Below are 18,272 nucleotides of genomic sequence, written 5' to 3' on the forward strand. Positions count from 1 at the left end.
CTACATGTCAAAGCAATAACTGAACATACTCATATGAACACAAGTACTGTGTCGAACAATACAATTTACAAATTAACACATTCTACACACAAGTACTTACAGTGATATGTAGCGAGATGTCAGCCATTGTGGGAACACACATGACACACACACACACTGCTTGTGATGCAGCAAGAGAGAGAGAGAGAGCAGCTCTGGTCAGATGACTGACCAGGTTGAAAGAAAGTGACCACTGATCACCCACTCGTCTCTTTATGCAAGTTAAGCAGACCGCAAAGACAATCACGTGTGCTGCAAAGCAGATTGGCACATTTCAGGCCAAATCCGACAACAACTGTGTTTCTTACAAGGTGTTCAGTGATAGATTTCTAAATGATTCCTGAACCGATCTACGTCAGACAAGTCGCAAAAGGAAGAGCTCAACACCTACTTTCTAATGAGTATAAAATGAAGTGTTGATTATTTAAGATGAATTTATAATCTTAATTTAAGTCACCTGAACAGGGTCAGTTTTAACGAGCTCGTCGCTGAAAATTACAAATTGGGTTAAATCAGTTTAACATAGGCAAACATAAATGGAATAGATTTAAAGATGGAATTGCGATGATTCTGCCAGTATATACTACTTGCAGTTTACTGATCCGACCAAAGAGATATTAATTGGTTTAAACAGTATTTTATTTGGAACATGTCACAATGCAACACAGATATCGATGAACAGGACAACAAGAAAATCTTATATAAAGTCCTGTACTGACACATGTACATACTGAATATGTGATGGATGTCATCATAACTAGAAGACGTGAACATACATGAGTTTTGAACAAAACTAAGCTGAGATATAAATAAACTGAAGAAAATGAATAATAAACGAGTGTGGAGGAAGAAGTCAATAGAGAGAGAACGAGAAGCATCAACGCTGGGGCACAAGCACAGCAAGACTTAACTTGGCCGACAAACAAAGCAGCGAAGGCCAACCGTCCCGCGGAAAAAAAAGGAAAAAAAAGGCAAGCACGCCATCATGTATTCATATCATGAGCTGACAAATGAAAGGGCAGCACTCTTTCAGGCACATACACTTACATATGTGACCAAGCGCGTTATGCTTGCTCTAACACTGCTCACGCACAAGCTTCAGCAGCCGACGTTTTCCCTCCTAACCCGCGCACAGATTGTGTGACTCACTCCACTTACATCATTTTGTTCTCGCCAGACAGCCTACTCAAGGCTCGCCCAGTGTCGCATCGCGGTACGTCATTGGCTGAGCGGAAACTTGTGTTTCTGTTCTACCGTAATTAATTAATAACTCTTTTGTCAGACTACTAGTATTATATACTGGCAGAATCGTCGCAATTCCATCTTTAAGTCTATTCCATTTATGTTTGCCTACGTTAAAATGATTTAACGCAGTTTGTAATTTTCAGCGACAAGCTCGTTAAAACTGACCCTACTCAGGTGACTTAAATTAAGATTATAAATTCATCTTAAATAACCAACACTTCGTTTTATAGTCATTATAAAGTAGGTGTTGAGCTCTTTCTTTTGCTATTTGCAACTTATCCGACGTAAATCGGTTCAGGAATCATTTAGAAATCTGTCACTGAACACCTTGTAACAAATACAGTTTGTTGTCAGATTTGGCTGATTAGAGTCGATCTGCTCGCAGCACACGTGACGGCCTTTGCGGTCCGCTTAACTTGCATAAGTTGGCACAGTGAGTGATGAGTGTCGTTAAACTCCAATAGACGATGAGTGGTCATTTCATACCTGGTCAGTCATCTGACCAGAGCCTGCTCTCTCTCTCTCTTGCTGCGTCGCGGGTCAGTATGAGTGTGTGTCGTGTGTGTTCTCCCAACGGCTAACACCTCGCTATGTGTCACTGTAAGTACTATTGTGTAGAATGTGTTGATCTGTAAATTGTATTATTCGACACAGTATATGTGTTCATATGAGTATGTTCAGTTATTGCTTTGACATGTTAGTCACAGCTCGGCTATGATTGATCTAAATAATTGCCATGTCGTCATATGCTTGGAGCAGTAGCCCATTGGATTCTTCTTAACGTCACAGTCAATGACGTCTCTGGACACAGTTTGTTCCAGAATGTTCTAGTGAGTGCGTAAAGCTCATTCACCACTTAATGGTTAAGCCATGATTGTGCTTCACTTACTATCTGGTCTGTCAGTTTGCCAGTATTATATCTAAGCCACTGATTCTCCATCTTGTTTATTATTCAGGTATTATCTTACATGCTGATATCAGTTGTACTGCTACAGTGTGCTCAGTACTCTAAGATGTGTGTAGTATTATGTTGTGGTGATTACAAGATAGTGTTGGATTAATATCATTTATTGGTTAAAACCACCTGATATGTATCAGTCTGTTAATTGTAATTTAGTTATCATGCTCTCTCCTATACGGCTTACTCCAGTATAGTGCTACATGATAAACTGATTCATTTGAGTCACTTTGAGACAGTATAAGCTTTATCTGATCTGTACTGTCAGTGTACTTTCACCAAGTCAGCATCGCTTCAATCACTTTACCTGCACTATTTAAATGTATTAGAAATGTCATTTGATGTCAGTGTTTGGTCTTCACACATATGCAATACCAAGTGGTAATTTTTCCATGTAATATGTATACATGTGCTTTATTATTCACTTGTGCCGACATGTTGTGCCAATGACATTTATTTGTGTCATTCCAGGCACTGTCTTCTCTTAGTTCTTCTCTTTTTATCTTCTCCATTACTTCTCTCTATCTCTTTCTTATCTTCTTCTTCTTAGTTTTCTCTTTTTATGTTCTCATAACTATTGTAAATAAAACAATAGAAAAACCCATTTGTGACTGGCCTCTATATTTTCCTGGCCTGTGCGTGGGATCTTGTCTATCCTTTCAATTAATCATATTTAGTTAAGTCTTTTGTGCCGTACCCTTGAATAACCACTCGGTACACGGCTACACATATGCATATAGACAGGATATTACTCATCGTTATAAACCTTTTCTGCAGTCAACGGATCTGGCCCCTAGTATCTTTCTGAACTCATCCATATCTATACCCCGTCTCGCCAGCTCCGTTCTTCCTCTGATACTCGACTTCTCAGGATACCTCACGTCAGAAGTAAGACCTATGGACACAGGTCGTTTTCTTTTCAATCGCCAAAGACGTGGAACGAGCTCCCTGATAACCTCCGTCATTCTGATTCCCTCGCATCTTTTAAATCTCGTCTCAAAACTCACCTTTTCCCTCAGCAATAAGTTCAATTGTGGCAAGTCCACTTCCTTTTCGTTAGCTGTGCTTGACTATGTGTGTATAAATATGTATGTGTACATGACTACATGCATGTATATGAATGTGTATTGTGTGTGCGTGTGTTTATGTAAGTTTGTGCCTGCCTATGTGTGCGTATGTGTTAGGGTAGCTGTTAGATACACATGTATGTTAAAATGTATGTATGCAGTGTGTATGCGTGTGTGTGTGTGTGTGTGTGTGTGTGTGTGTGTGTGTGTGTGTGTGGTCACATTTTGGTGTGTGTATGTAACATAGATATAATGTTTTATGTTAACAAAAGCGTTTTTGTAAAGCACCTAGAGCAGATTTCTGGATAGTGTGCTATATAAGTATCCATTATTATTATCATTATAAACCTTTGAATTAGATGCATGCAAACATATATGGGTATAATTATGTATATGTACACACATGCCCATCCACACACACACACACATATCTATATATACATATGCATATGTATATAAATATATATATACATACACATACACACATGAACGCATATACATATACATAAAAAGAGGGAATTGTCTGAATTAGGGATCGAATCGTTCGCTTTGAGTAATAAACTTATGAACAGTTTCAAAGATGCTGACATTTATCTCAAGACTAAAGGAGGTTTTACCAAATAGTAAGTTATGTACAGTGATATGTTCTTGTGGGAGATTATGAATAGTGTTTGCTCTATGTATGTTGTGGTTCGGGCAGTGCAATAGAAAATGCTCAGCTGTCTCTTGTGGAAAACTGCAAGCACAGGATGGGTCATTCTTTATATGTCTGTTATACAGGTCAGAGTTTAATTCGCTCAGACCAAGTCTCAGACGACAGTGAATAATTTGTTCTTTCCTTTTGCCCAGATAATAATATGGTGGGACTGTAGTGTCTGTAGAGGAAAGGTAGCGTTTCAGTTGACTGAGAGACTGGGTCTGTTGAACAGAAAAGAGAAAGGGTGTTCCAAATAGCCGTGGCTGAAGGGAAAAAAGATCTGTTGTAAATGTTCAGTGTGGTGTGGAGGGACGATTCGTTCAAATGGTCTTCGCCTGTGGTATGGGTTTACTGTTGACACGAGAGGGGGCAATAAGTGGGTAAGGTACTGAGGACAAATATTGTTGATGATTTTAAAGTACATTATTATCTTATGTCTACGACGCCTTTCTTTTAATGAACAGAATCCTGATTCTGCAAGCAATATATCGTGGCTAGTACCATGTACGGTACCAGTGATAATACGCAGAGCGTCTAAGTGTAAGTCTTCCAACATTTTACATTGGTACTGTGCGCAGTTGTCCCAGATTATATCAGCATAGTCAAAGATTGGGACGATGAAGGATCTATACATCGTTTCCATAGCCCCCCTGGTCAGCTTGTACTTAAATGAACGAAGACAGTTGATCACTAACCCAGCCTTACTAACGATACTATCTATGTGGTCACCCTGCCTACAATTACTTTGCAGAATGACCCCTAGGTGCTTGTGTTGATTGTGTTGTGGTAAGTTGATACTTCCAAAAGTTAGGTCGTAGCATTCTACGTTTCCCCGGAATACATTTGGTAGTTCTGTTTTAGATTAATTAAATTTAACTTTCCATGTATTTGCCAAACGTCTATTCTATTTAAGTCAACTTGCAGGGTTTCTTTTCTCGTGACAGGGCTTCTCATTGCAAGAGACATGCTTGTGTCATCAGCAAATAATTTGATATCAGAACTAATACTACAGACTATGTCATTGATATAGACTAGAAATAACAGAGGACCAAGAACAGATCCTTGTGGTACACCCTGAGGAAGTTTTAACTTAACTGACTGTGCACCTTTGATTACAACTGACTGGTACCTGTCTGAGAGATAATCTCGAAACCAAACCAAGAGTTTGCCTCTGATACCAGCAGCTTCCAGCTTGAGTAAAAGGCCCTTGTGCCACACACGATCGAAAGCTTTAGATATATAAAAAAATATATATATTGACTGAACAGGAATATTTTTATCGTACTTATTTACTAAGTTGTTATAGATAATAAGAAGTTGATTGATTGTCGAGTGACCATGAATAAACCCTGACTGTGCTTCCGTAATCAGGTTGTTGGATGTAAGAAAGTTATAAACATATTTGTGCACACATCTTTCAAAAACTTTTCCTACACAACTTAAAAAGGAGATCGGCCGATAATTAGTGCATTAGTATTTGGTTCCTTTTTTATGAACTGGTGTAACATTTGCTGTTTTCCACAGCTGTGGAAATTTGCCTTCGTCCAAGCATCGGTTAATGAATGTGCTGAGTGGAGCAGATATGACATCAACTGAAGCGACTAATTTGTTATGAATTAGGTCAGGGCCAGACGTCTTTTTTGTATCAAGATTATCAATAATGGTTTTCACTTCAAGAGCTGTCAGTGTTATTTCTTCAATCCGTGTCGATTCGTTGAAAACTAAGTGTGGAAGAGCGTCGTCTGTATCTACTAATTTACACTGGTCTATAAAAAAAAAAATCATTAAATATGTTTGCTTTATCTAGACTGGAGTAATATGTTTTTCCGTCCACGGTAAGTGGAGGTATATTATCAGAATCTATACCTTTTTTGTTCATAAATTGCCTAACTATATTACAGGAGGACCTGTATTTTTCTGCAAAATAAAATCTGCTACACAACAGTACCCAGATGCACCCTTCCACTGGCTAAGAGGAGACAACCTGACAAAAATCCCCAATCTCACGACTTTCATACAGTACCAATGGGATGAATGGCTGTTGGGTTAAACAGTCACTAACTGTATGCAGTCTGGCCTTAGGGCGACACCAGGCTGACGGACTCCACACAGATGGACATCCACTGCCCTTCCCTGATAAGAGGCTCTGTCAGGGCGACCGAATTTTTTCCCTCACCACATTGAACACCCTTCTATGGATACTAACAAAACCCTGTCTCGCGTGCACCTCGGGGATCAGCTGCATAGCACGAGACATAAATTCAGATCCCCAAAACCCCAAAACAGGCGTGGCAAAAGAGGTGGGAAAAGATTGTGCTTAGGTAGCAGAATGACAAAAGCAGAGCGGCTGTCAAAGAAATTCTTTAGAATCGGCAGTTGGAATTGTTCCAGCGCGAGAATGAGAATCTCAACAATTGAGAAACTGGCATATGATTTGGACATTTTATGTCTCCAAGAGACCAGGACAAGTGCAGACAGACCAATACATTTTGAGAATTTCACAGTCTTTCAAAGGAATAAAGGAAGAGGAGTAGCAATCATACTGAACAAAAACCTAAAAAAACAAAGTTTCACCATAAATCTAGAGAAATGGTGTAGCAACTCATGTGAACTAGTGGGGGTGCGTCTCGAAAAACCTGACGGAATTCACAAAAGCATTGTGCTCATCAATGCCTATGTTTCACCCAGGAACCTGGACAACAAAAGAGGATTGGGCCTTTTTAGAGGAAATAGAGAACGAACTTGGAGACTCAGTCATTATCTGTGGAGACCTCAATGCAAGATCGAAGTTATGGAACCAGCGGAACACCAACCCACAAGGACTCGCACTTGAAGAAATGATAGGGGAAATTCTTCTTAGCCCATTAACAACCACATCCCCAACTCGCCTTGGAACAAGACAAGGGGGACAGTGACAGTGTGATCGACATCGCTCTAACATCTCCAAAATTCAGAGCAGAAATGAGTGCAGAGACGCTTCCACACCAAGGCAGTGACCACCTCCCGGTAGTTTTCAGTCTACAGAAACTGTCAGATAAACCCTGTATGAAACCGCGTGATCCATTTCAGTATGAAACCAAAGAGACAACCGTCATCGAAAAATTAAGAAGCAGAAGAAACAAAAGAACGGCACCGAACAGGATGCAAACTATTCAGCCCCCATGGTGGAACACCGACACACAGAGAGCCTTGATAGAAAAACATGCGGCTGTCAAACTTTGGCAAAAAGAAAGAACAAAACCATCTCCGGACAAAGATATTGAAACAAAAATGAAAGAAAAAACTAAACAGTTTGAAATCATTGCTCAAGAGGCCAAAAATGACAAGTGGAAACAGTTTTGCGAGGCACTCAGTTATGACTCAACATTGACAGAGTTCTGGCAATTTTATCGTCGCATGGAAGGGAAAACGTGCACAACAACAACCCCAGACATGGTAGACACTGACGGAACCAAGCTTAAGACAAACGAAGAAAAAGGATCCGCCCTGCTCAAATGTTTCATACAACAGAGCGATCAAAGAAACTAAGATGAGAAAAAGAAATATGTTGAGGAGTTAAACCAAACCCTTATGCAGACTGGACCTGATGATGACTTGACAATAGATGATCCAAACGAAGCAATAGCTAAATGCAAGAAAGAATCAGCTCCTGGCCCAGAGAAAGTTCGCTACTCGGACATCAAGGAACTATCGGAAGAAGACAGAAGCAAACTTTTCAATCTATATCAAAACAGTTTCCACAATGGACATGTGCCGGAGGACTGGACACACAGCTTTTTAAAGCCCATGCCAAAACCAGGAAAGGACCATCATCAGGTAAGCGGATACCGGATCCTAACCATGCAAAATATTGCTGGAAAGCTCATGGAACGCATGATAGCCAGGAAACTTGCAAGGGATCTTGAACACAGGCACATTCTCCCTTCAAATCAAGGTGGTTACAGAACAGGTAAGTCCACATGGGAAAATGCAGCTGCTTTTGCATATGAGGTGTATGAAGGATTTCAAAGAAAAGAAGAAACACTAGCAGTAGCAATCGACCTTGAAGATGCCAACAATAAAGTCCAGTTTGTGCACCTCATGGAGCTGCTACTAAGGTATGGAGTAAGTTTGACACTGACAAGATGGATAGCAGCAGCGCTTCAGGAAAGAACCGTCGTCCTACGCCTCGGAGATTGGATGTCTGCACCTTCTAAACTATCCATGGGACTGCCACAAGGGTCTCCGCTCGCTCCCGTGTCCTCTACAGTGTCTACACGAAGGGCCTTGCAGACTTAAACAACAATGGAATAGCTCGGGTGCTTACTCTTGCGGATGATGGCCTGGTCTTCAAAACTTCGAAAGATGCTCAGGAAAGAACTAAAGCCGTCCAGAAATAACTAAACAATATTGCTCAATGGTGCAAGGACACAGGATCTTCCATCAATCCAGCGAAAGCCCAAACGTTGCTGTGCACCCTGAACAACAGAACCGCGAGCAAATCACCACCTTCTGTGTCATTCGATGGGATTCAGATCGAGAAAACTGAATGCCTACGCTACCTAGGAATACACTTCGACAGGATGCTGACCTTCAGAAAACATACGGAAAATACTGTTCTCAAATGCAAAAAGGGCCTTTCAGTCTTAAAAGCAATGGCAACCAAAGGAATTGAACAATGCCACCTCTTCCTGCTATACCAATCACTCGTCCTCAGTGTGATCGACTACGGACTTGGGCTAACAACACCGTCTCAAAGCAACCTCCTAAAATTAGAAAGAGTCCAAAATGAAGCTATGAGGCTGATCCTTGGAACAACAAAAGACACGCCCACAGAAACCATGCGATACCTGCTTGACCTTCCTTCAGTGCAGGCCAGAAACAAGTTAGAACAGGTCAAGACCTACTTCAAAGCATTAGAAAACCCTCAAAACCCACTGCATGACGCAGTCAAAGAACCAAAAGGCAGCCGTCTAGGACGAGGAAGATCATGGATGGGGCAAGCAGAAGACACAATCCAGCTAGTTTGCCGACTACAAGACATGAAAGAAACAAAAGAATGGGAGAAAAACGCCGAAAACCTCAACCATCTATTCAACACAGCCATTTCACCCACTCTAGGAAGACATTGTCGGGAATGGCCAGAGGGCAAAACTGATGCGGAAGTGAAGCTACTCATAGAAGAAAACAGTAAAGAAGAGGACATCATCATATACACGGATGGCTCAGTCACCAAAGACCAAGCAGGTTGGGGATTCACTGCGAAACAAAATGGAAAAACAATCAGGGAAGAGAATGCTGCCTACAAAGTCACAACCTCCAGCCTAACGATGGAAGCTGAAGCTGTGACACATGCCCTCCAGTGGCTATCGTCCATCCATACGCCCGGAAACCAACATGCCATGATTCTAACCGACTCAATGAACCTCATACAGAAAATTGAAAACGGAATGGGAAGTCCAGAGTGGCATAAGGCAATGCGCAACTTTCAGATTAAAAAATTCACCTGGTCATACTGCCCGGGACATGCAGGTGTCAAGGGAAATGAGCGAGCTGACAGACTTGCTGGTAACGCAACACCAACGAGCGGCCTACATCTAGGAAAATCGGAAATCCTCAGAAAAATCAAAGAATATCAAAAAGAACAGGTACAAGGCCATCACACCATCGATCGCCTCAAAGAAATAAAAGCAGAGAGAGGGAGCGGCCGTAAGTCTAACATGAAAGGTAGAGCACGATGCTTTGCAAATCAAATATCGGCATCATTTCCAAACCAACATTGAGCAAATTTCTTCAAAACGGAACAGAGTCTCTGTGGGCTTTTCCAAATACAATAGACTGAGCAACACACTAGACGCCACGTTCTTGGCATCAGAGATCTTTTCCCATCCCTCTTGTGGCCAATCAGTGGCAGCCTCTGTGCGTGTGTGTATGTGTGTGTTTGTGTGCATGTGTGGGTCTGTGTTTTTGAGTGCGTTTGTGCATGCGCGAGAGTGTAAGTGTACACAAGTGTCAGGAGAGTTCTGTGCACGTGCGTGTGTGTGTGTGTGTGTGTGTGTGTGTGTGTGTGTGTGTGTGTGTGGTGTGTGTGTGAGGGGGAGGTGGGGGTGCGGGGTGGAGGAAGGGTAGAGGATGAGGTATGTGAGTGTATGCATGCCTACACTGTGGGAGCAACAGGATATTGGAACGTATATATATATATATATATATATATATATATATATATATATATATATATATATATATATATATCTTTGTATATATGTGTGTGGGGTTGGGGGTGGGAGATATGGGCGTATGTGTGTGTGCTTGTACAAGTAAGTGTTCATCTGTGTGTGTGTGTGTGTGTGTGTGTGTGTGTGTGTGTGTGTGTGTGTGTGTGTGTGTGTGTGTGTGTGTGTGTGTGTGTGTGTGTGTGTGTGTGTGTGTGTGTGTGTGTGTGTGTGCCGTGGAAGCTGCGATACGTAGACTAGAAATGAGTGTGTGGAGGAGGGGGGCAGAGGAGGGGCAGGGTAATGTGTGTGTGTGTGTGTGTGTGTGTTGGAGCTCATGTACTTTTATATGTATTTGACTGTGCTTTCATATCTGTGAAACTGCATGTTTGGTGCATATCTGTTATGCATGTGTGGGTGTATGTGTGAATGTGTGTCTTCATGTTTTACATTTATCTTATTTATCATCATTGTTGTCTTATTTATTTATTTATTATTTATTTATTTATTATTATTATTATTTTATTATTACTACTACTATCTTTTTTATATTATAATTATTATTTCTTTATTTATTTATTTATTTATGTAAGCTTATCTATTATTTATTCACCTTTCTTTTTTTCTTTTTTTTTCTTTTTTTTCTCAAGGCCTGACTAAGCGCGTTGGGTTACGCTGCTGGTCAGGCATCTGCTTGGCAGATGTGGTGTAGCGTATATGGATTTGTCCGCACGCAGTGACGCCTCCTTGAGCTACTGAAACTGAAACTGAAACTCACAGAATTTGTGTCGATCTAACTTATCATAACCAAATATTGTTCTCTGGAAAGTACTGTGCTTGTGTACAAGAGGTTTTAAAATAACACATGGAACACTATGGTCACTACAAAATGGAGGCAAGACTTCAGTGGATTTAATCATGTCTGGACTTTGAGTAATAATTAGATCTATGCATGTCCTAGAAGTGTCTGTGATTCTGGTAGGGGAATTTACTACTTGTTAAAGTTGACAGCGATTTAAGATATCTGTTAGATGCTTAGTTAGTTTGTACATCTACATTGAAGTCTCCTAGAATAATAAATTTTGTCATTTTTCTGTCAGCTTCCTAATACTATCATTTATCAAGTTCCAGTAATCAACATTTGCATTAGGGGGACGATAGAATGACCCAACAAGTAAGCTCTCTTGGTCAATCTTGGTTTCAATCCATGCTGCTTCAAGAGTATCAACATACAGGTCAGGACGAGGTTTAAGATACAAGTAATCTTTTACATATATGGCAACCCCACCAGTGGGTCATTGGGTCTGTCTAGACGGACAGGTGGGTGGAAGGTCTGTAAGTGTAGGGATTCATTGGTATCTATTGGTGATAACCATGTTTCGGAAACAGTTACAATATCAAACTGATGACACTCTGTTTCGAATAAATCTATCTTATTTCTTAAACTACGTGCATTCACATGTGTGACACAGAGTTCCCCACGCTTTTCAGGACCAGGGTTGCTTTCTATATCACCAGACATCATGAGTAAAGTTTTGTGAAAATCAGAATTTCTCTGGTTCTTGTTATCAAGCAGAGTAGATGGTTCGTAACATTTTTCTTGGTATGTATTTTGTAAAAACATGTCAACATTGAAATGCATGGCAATCAGTTCGTGGCACAATCAGTTCGTGGCACACTGCCCAGTGACGCCTGGGAAGAAAGACACGCATGCCGTCACGACACTGTCAGCCCGCTGCATGTAAAGTCAGCTCGGGCGGTGGGGGGAGAGGGGGGAGGGAGTTGAAATGGTGTCTGAGAGGCTAATTGTTCTGGCTATGTTTGACTGTGAGGGGAGGAGAGGGCTGGGAGAGAGGGAAGGTGGGGGTGGAAAAGGAAGGGACTTCCTGTGACCAAGTCTCATGTGGGGGAGGAGTGGAGATGGGGGGGGGGGAGAGAGAGTAGGGGAGAGGTGGTAAACAAGGGGCAGTGTATTGTGGCTTGGGGATGCCACAACCCAACCATAACCTGACACTATAACATAATTAACATTTTTTGCCCGTCTGCAGTAACAAAACATACAGGGAAAAAGTACCAAACCGGTAAAAATGTTAAGTAGATATATATAGAATTCTCTACTATTATAGAGGATCTAACATGAAACTTGACCCGATTAGAAAGGTGTCTAAAAAGGGATGATTTGGGGGACATTCCATGCACCTAGTAAGGGGCTTGGAAGAGAAGGGCGGACACGCAAAGTTAAAGAAAAAATTGGACCGACTGGTATTTTCGAATTTACCCGTCTGTGGTACAAAACGTACATGAGACGGGAGTGTGGATATACACACGTTTGAGTTTGTTTTAGTACTTGTAATGAAACTTTAGATTCCAAACGTTTCTAAAAAGGAATGTCTGTGGGACATTGCATGCATCAAGCAAAGGGTTTGAAACAGAAACGGAAATTCGCAAACTGAAAGAGAAATTCGTAAAGAATACGGGAACGTTGTAGGTGTCCGATCTGCAGGTGCGGACATGCGCGAACGTTCGGTAAGACAAGAGTTCACAAAAATATATTGGAATGAGTCCGTCCTAAATCGGAAAAAGCGGACTCCATTCTGGTTCAATGACCCTGTAGCAGAAACCGACAATTTGAGAACTGAGCCAAAGGTGTGGTGCTAAATCGAGAGATTGCCATGAAATGCCACTTCATCGAGTTCTGTGTAACACTGACAACTCCATTCCGTGAGTTTGTTTTTCATTATTTTCCCGCACTGTATGGGCGTTTTAAGGCTTGAAAAATGCGCACTATTATCCTTTACGATATACAGTATACCTCCATATTGTGGCAATCTTCGATTATCCTTTCCTTATTTGAGCCATTTATGTGTGCAAAACATGTGGATTCATGGATTGGTAAGGACAATGCAAACCCTTGTGTCGGCGTATATTTTCGTTTTCAGCCTCACTTGAAGCACACTACACTTTATTCCGTTCCCATTTGGGTATATTGTAATTCTGACTTCCACATAGAAAAATGGACGGACAAAATTGTTGATATTGCCCATACACACACATCCACGCGTGCTTGCAAAAGCACACATACACACACGCACGCACGTACGAAAGTTCTTACACATGCGTACCTTATAAAAGAGCATGCACACCCTTGTGCAAATACACTAATAAAGAAGTTGGTCATTCTTTGATTGATAGCGCTGAAGCTCGTCTAAGTGTAAAATAAACATGATGGGCAGCCAGTGAAAATGGTATCTTCAGTTGTTTTTTTCTTCTCCCTCAGTCTGGGAGCGAGAGGTGGAGTGGAAGGTGGGGCTTCAAAACAAGAAATGGCGTTTCATCAAAATTTCTTTTAAAGAAAAGGTTTAAAGAAACCGCTTGTGAATATTTCATACATCATATAACTAACACGAAATATGAATAAATCTGAACCAACATCGTTAGCCTGGCGGGATTCAGGTCTCATACTGTGATTTGCCATCCAGCGCCATTCAGTCAACACCCTCGATGTGGTTCAACGCATTCTCTTTCAGCGTATGGGCATCATTGTCAAACAGTTCACTGGAGACTTCTCAAACAAGGAATCTGACACAGTCCCGTGGAACTGAGCTGGGTGAAAGAAACGTCAATGAGAGGGGGTTAAAGATGGGGCCCAAAAATGTACAGAGGGAGAAGTTAAAAGGAGAGAAAGGAAGGTCGAAAAGCGGTGGGGATTGGAGTCCATGCATGGTAAAGTTATGTTTTCGAAAAGGAATGGATGAAACGGATTTTTTTTTTAAACATTACACCGACTGGGGTATGGGGTGGCTGGGAGTGGTGAGTGGTGGTTGGTGGGATTGGATTGGGTGTTCGGGTGAACGCGCATGTATGGAAAAAAAAACATGTGCGCATTCCTTATGTGGTGTTGCGTGTGCGACGTGAAATTTGCTGCCAGCCAGGAATCTTCATGTTGAGAGATGGCCTTGTGGTAATGCATATGACCAGGAAGCGAGTACGCACGAGTTCCATTCCCAAACGGACTGGGATTTTTACCCCTCCCACACAACACACTCCACCCCGAACCCCAGTGAACATTGAGTGGTGGTCAGGGTGATAGTCTTTCGTAAGAGAAGAGACGATAAATTTAGGTCCTGTGTGAAGTATGCTCTTAGCGCACATAAAAGAACTCACGGCAACAAATGCAGTTTCAGACAGAAGGAAAAAAAGATAAATGGGATGACGTTGCACTGTGAGGACGACACGCTCTCCTCGGGAAAGCAGCCAGAATTTCACACAAAGAAATCTGTTGTGACGTCTTTTAAAATTCAGTTTGACACTGTGCAATATAATTCACATATCTGAACTTTTCACCCCGGCAGAGCTGCTAATGAACGCAGCTGACGATTTCACCGCTTCCAAATTTCCTGTCGCTGCAATTCCTAAATAAGAAATTCTGGATTAAAAACTGAAACAAAAGTTGTTGGGTTTTTTTTTCTTAAAGTACAGTTGCCATTGCAACTGGTCGGTGAAAAATCTGGTTCGTCAAGTTGAAAATGTGGGCGTGTCTAGCGTTTGTGGGCAGACATCCAGCTCTCAGCTAGGCAGCCTGGAAGACAGTTACCAAACTAACCCAGCCCCACACACAGTACACTTGTATTGGTCAATACAGACAGGTTCGTGAAGGTTGGGTGTGGTAGTGACTCAGACTGTGGCTTGGCCTTCGGCAGACCGATTTGTAAAACATTTCTTTGTGAAACTGAGGTGACAGTCTCCCTCGCACCTCTCTCCCCCTCGCACCTCTCTCCCTACCTTTTCTCTGTCCGTCCGTCTGGCTGACAGTCTGCCTGTTTGTCTCTCTCTCTCTCTCATACCCTCCCTTCCCCAGGTCTTCACCAAAACCAGAAATGAGTTACCAAATCTGGCCCCACCAGAATAAGCACAATATTGGCATGAGCAAAATTTGATGATGACGATGACATGGGTCCTTATATAGTGCTGACAGACAGACAGACACACACACAGACACACACACACACACACACACACACACACACACACACACACACACACACACACAGAGTTACCTTCAATTTCGTTGCTACACTCAATGGGAAAAGTCGCCTACGTTTTAAAAACTGTCTTCGCTGGCTATTGCTGTACAACAAATGCCCGGTACTGCCAACGGCAATGATCCCCTGCTCTTTTTATATGTATCCTTTGGAGCGGCGGACTTCGTGCGCCCTTAAATTCATGTGACTCCACTGGAGCAAAACACCCTCACAGGCACTGAAAGTGCACCTATTTCAACATACCCAGCGTGTTCCAAGTGAACCGATGTAACAGCCTCAAACTACCAACACTCAGCTTATATCACAGATTGACATAAATTTACAGTATTTGTATTTGTATTTCTTTTTATCACAACAGATTTCTCTCTGTGAAATTCGGGCTGTTCTCCCCAGGGAGAGTGAGTCGCTACACTACAGCGCAATCCTTGTTTTTTTTCCTGTGTGCAGTTGGGCCAGCAGCAAAGTGAGAGCTGTATTATCAATGGTTTCTCTATTGCAATGGGAAATCATTTACGGCATAGTCTTATATGAAGGACTATGACTCAAACTTGGAGGCAAAATTGCACTGGCTCTTAGTGCTGCAGCCTTGGAGGCTAGTTGGCCTTTGGAACCATCCCAACGCCGACTGTCCTCAAACATGCTTAGCCGAGAGAGTGAGGATGTAACTTGTGCAGGACACTCTCCACTATAATCAAATTCTAGCCCAGATAGTCGGGACAGCAGTTGCCTCCTCTGCTGTTCTGATGGTCAAAGTTGAACACGACTGAATATCATACATCTATATCTACATCTACATACTCCCTGTTGGATTTTACCCTGGAGTGCTATCGGTTTCTTGATGACAGACTGAAGCACCGATCAAAACTATAGCGAGATCCACTGCGACTTTCCAGTCGGGTTGGTAGAGGGGGCGAGACCGGGATTTGAGCCCGGACCCTCAAAGACACTGTGCTGGCAGACATGCCTGAAGGAGGAAGGCGGCAGACTGGTCAAGACATTCATCTGCCAATACAGTGTCCGTGAATGGCCCCGTCCTCGCACTTTCACCCAAGTTTGACTGAAAATCAAACTGTGCGTCTTGTCATTCGGGTGAGACGATTGACTTGAGGTCCCGTGCAACACGCACTTGGCATACTGAAAAAGAACCCATGGCAACAAAAAATGTAGTCTTCAGTCCTCAAAATTCTGCGGAAGAAATTCACTCTGATAGGTACACTAATACATATACATATATATATATATATATATATATATATATATATATATATATATATATATATATGTATGTATATATATATTAGTAGGTATATTAGTGGGCAACTACATATATATATATATATACATGTGTGTGTGTGTGTGTGTGTGTGTGTGTGTGTGTGTGTGTGTGTGTGCATTCACTCAGGCCTGACTAGCGCGTTGGGTTATGCTGCTGGTAAGGCATCTGCCAAGCAGATGTGGATAGTATGTATGGAGTAGTATGAACACAGTGACGTCTCACTGAGAAATTGAAACTGAAACTTAATATATATGGCTTTGAAACCCAGACGACGCTCTTTTTTTAATTTATTTATTTGTTGTTGTTGTTCATTTTTTTTAAAGTTGTTATGGTTCTTGTAACTTTGATAATAGAATACAATAATATATACCATATACACAGGATTTATCTTATGTATCACCTTGATTTTCTGTACATGTATATTTAATGATATTCCAAGTGCAGAAAGCGTTTTGTTCAGCCTATCATCCAGCCTGCTCCTCGGGCTTGTTTCTCTATGGTTCCATGTTCTCTTCCATGTTGTCAGAAATAGGATCCTGACCTACGTCACCACTCGGCACCACTTTTCTATGGGAGCACTAAAACTGACAAGAGGGATTACAACGGTTCTTTTACAACGTAGAAGTTCATCTAAAGATGCAACGTGTGTAAGTGTGTCCTCACCAGTTGTCGCGAGATGGATTACATGTTGTTGTTTTTTTACCTTTTGATCCTTTTCCCATTTCGTGTGCCTGTGTGTGGATGGATTTGTATAATGTATAGACTTCGAACGCCTGTTGTTTTGTGCTTGAGTTTCATATAGTGTCATTTCTTGGGTTTTCACGTGCTGGGGTTTTTTTTTTCCATTAAGCTGTACTCAGGGCAGCATCAGCTGAAATTTTAAAACTGGTATTTGGAAGGCAGACGCGCGGTAGAGCTCTCAAAGGTAACATCCAAGTGGATGTTCTCTGTGTGGCAATATGTCTTGCCCAGTTCTGTATAACACCTGTGTGTGTTGAGGTCGGGTTTTCCTGACTAACCAAGTCCACCAGGGGAACAAGTTGTTCCATGTGAGTAGCCAGTATTTATGTTCAGTTAAACATTTAAATGTTCTCGTTTTTTGTGTGTGAATGCTACATTGGATAAATAGGAATGGGTCTCTTTCGAAATAATTCTGTAAAGTGTAAAAGCGGTTGCTAGCTTGTTTGGTGTTATACGTGGTTAATTGATTTTCTTGTTGCACTTTATTAAATCATTACTCATCCTAGTATTTTGGGGAATTTTGAGTAAAATTCATTGTTGTAATTTTTCCGTATATTAACAGGTCCCGGAAAATTCATTTGGAAACTAGAGACCGACGGCCTTCTGGTGAAAGAACAGTGCGGTTTCCGCAAGCATCGCTCTACCGTTGACCATCTGGTTCGTCTGGAAACCACTGTAAGAAATGCCTTTGTAAACAAACAGCATGTGGTGGCCATATTTTTTGACTTGGAGAAAGCTTACGATACCACCTGGAAATTTGGAATCCTCTCGGACCTGCACAAGCTCGGCTTCCGAGGACACCTGCCCCAGTTCATCCACAATTTTTTGCAAGACAGACAATTCCAGGTGAGGGTCGGCACCACCCTGTCCGACATTCACGAGCAGGAGCTGGGTGTTCCGCAAGGGAGCATTCTGTCGCCGGCTCTCTTCAGCATCAAAATTAATGACATCGTTCAGTCGGTTCAGAAGGGATCGGACAGCTCGCTGTTCGTGGACGATTTCGCCTTGTGTGCAAC

This window comes from Babylonia areolata, chromosome 9, assembly GCF_041734735.1.
Source record: "Babylonia areolata isolate BAREFJ2019XMU chromosome 9, ASM4173473v1, whole genome shotgun sequence".
Lineage (NCBI taxonomy): Eukaryota > Metazoa > Mollusca > Gastropoda > Neogastropoda > Buccinidae > Babylonia > Babylonia areolata.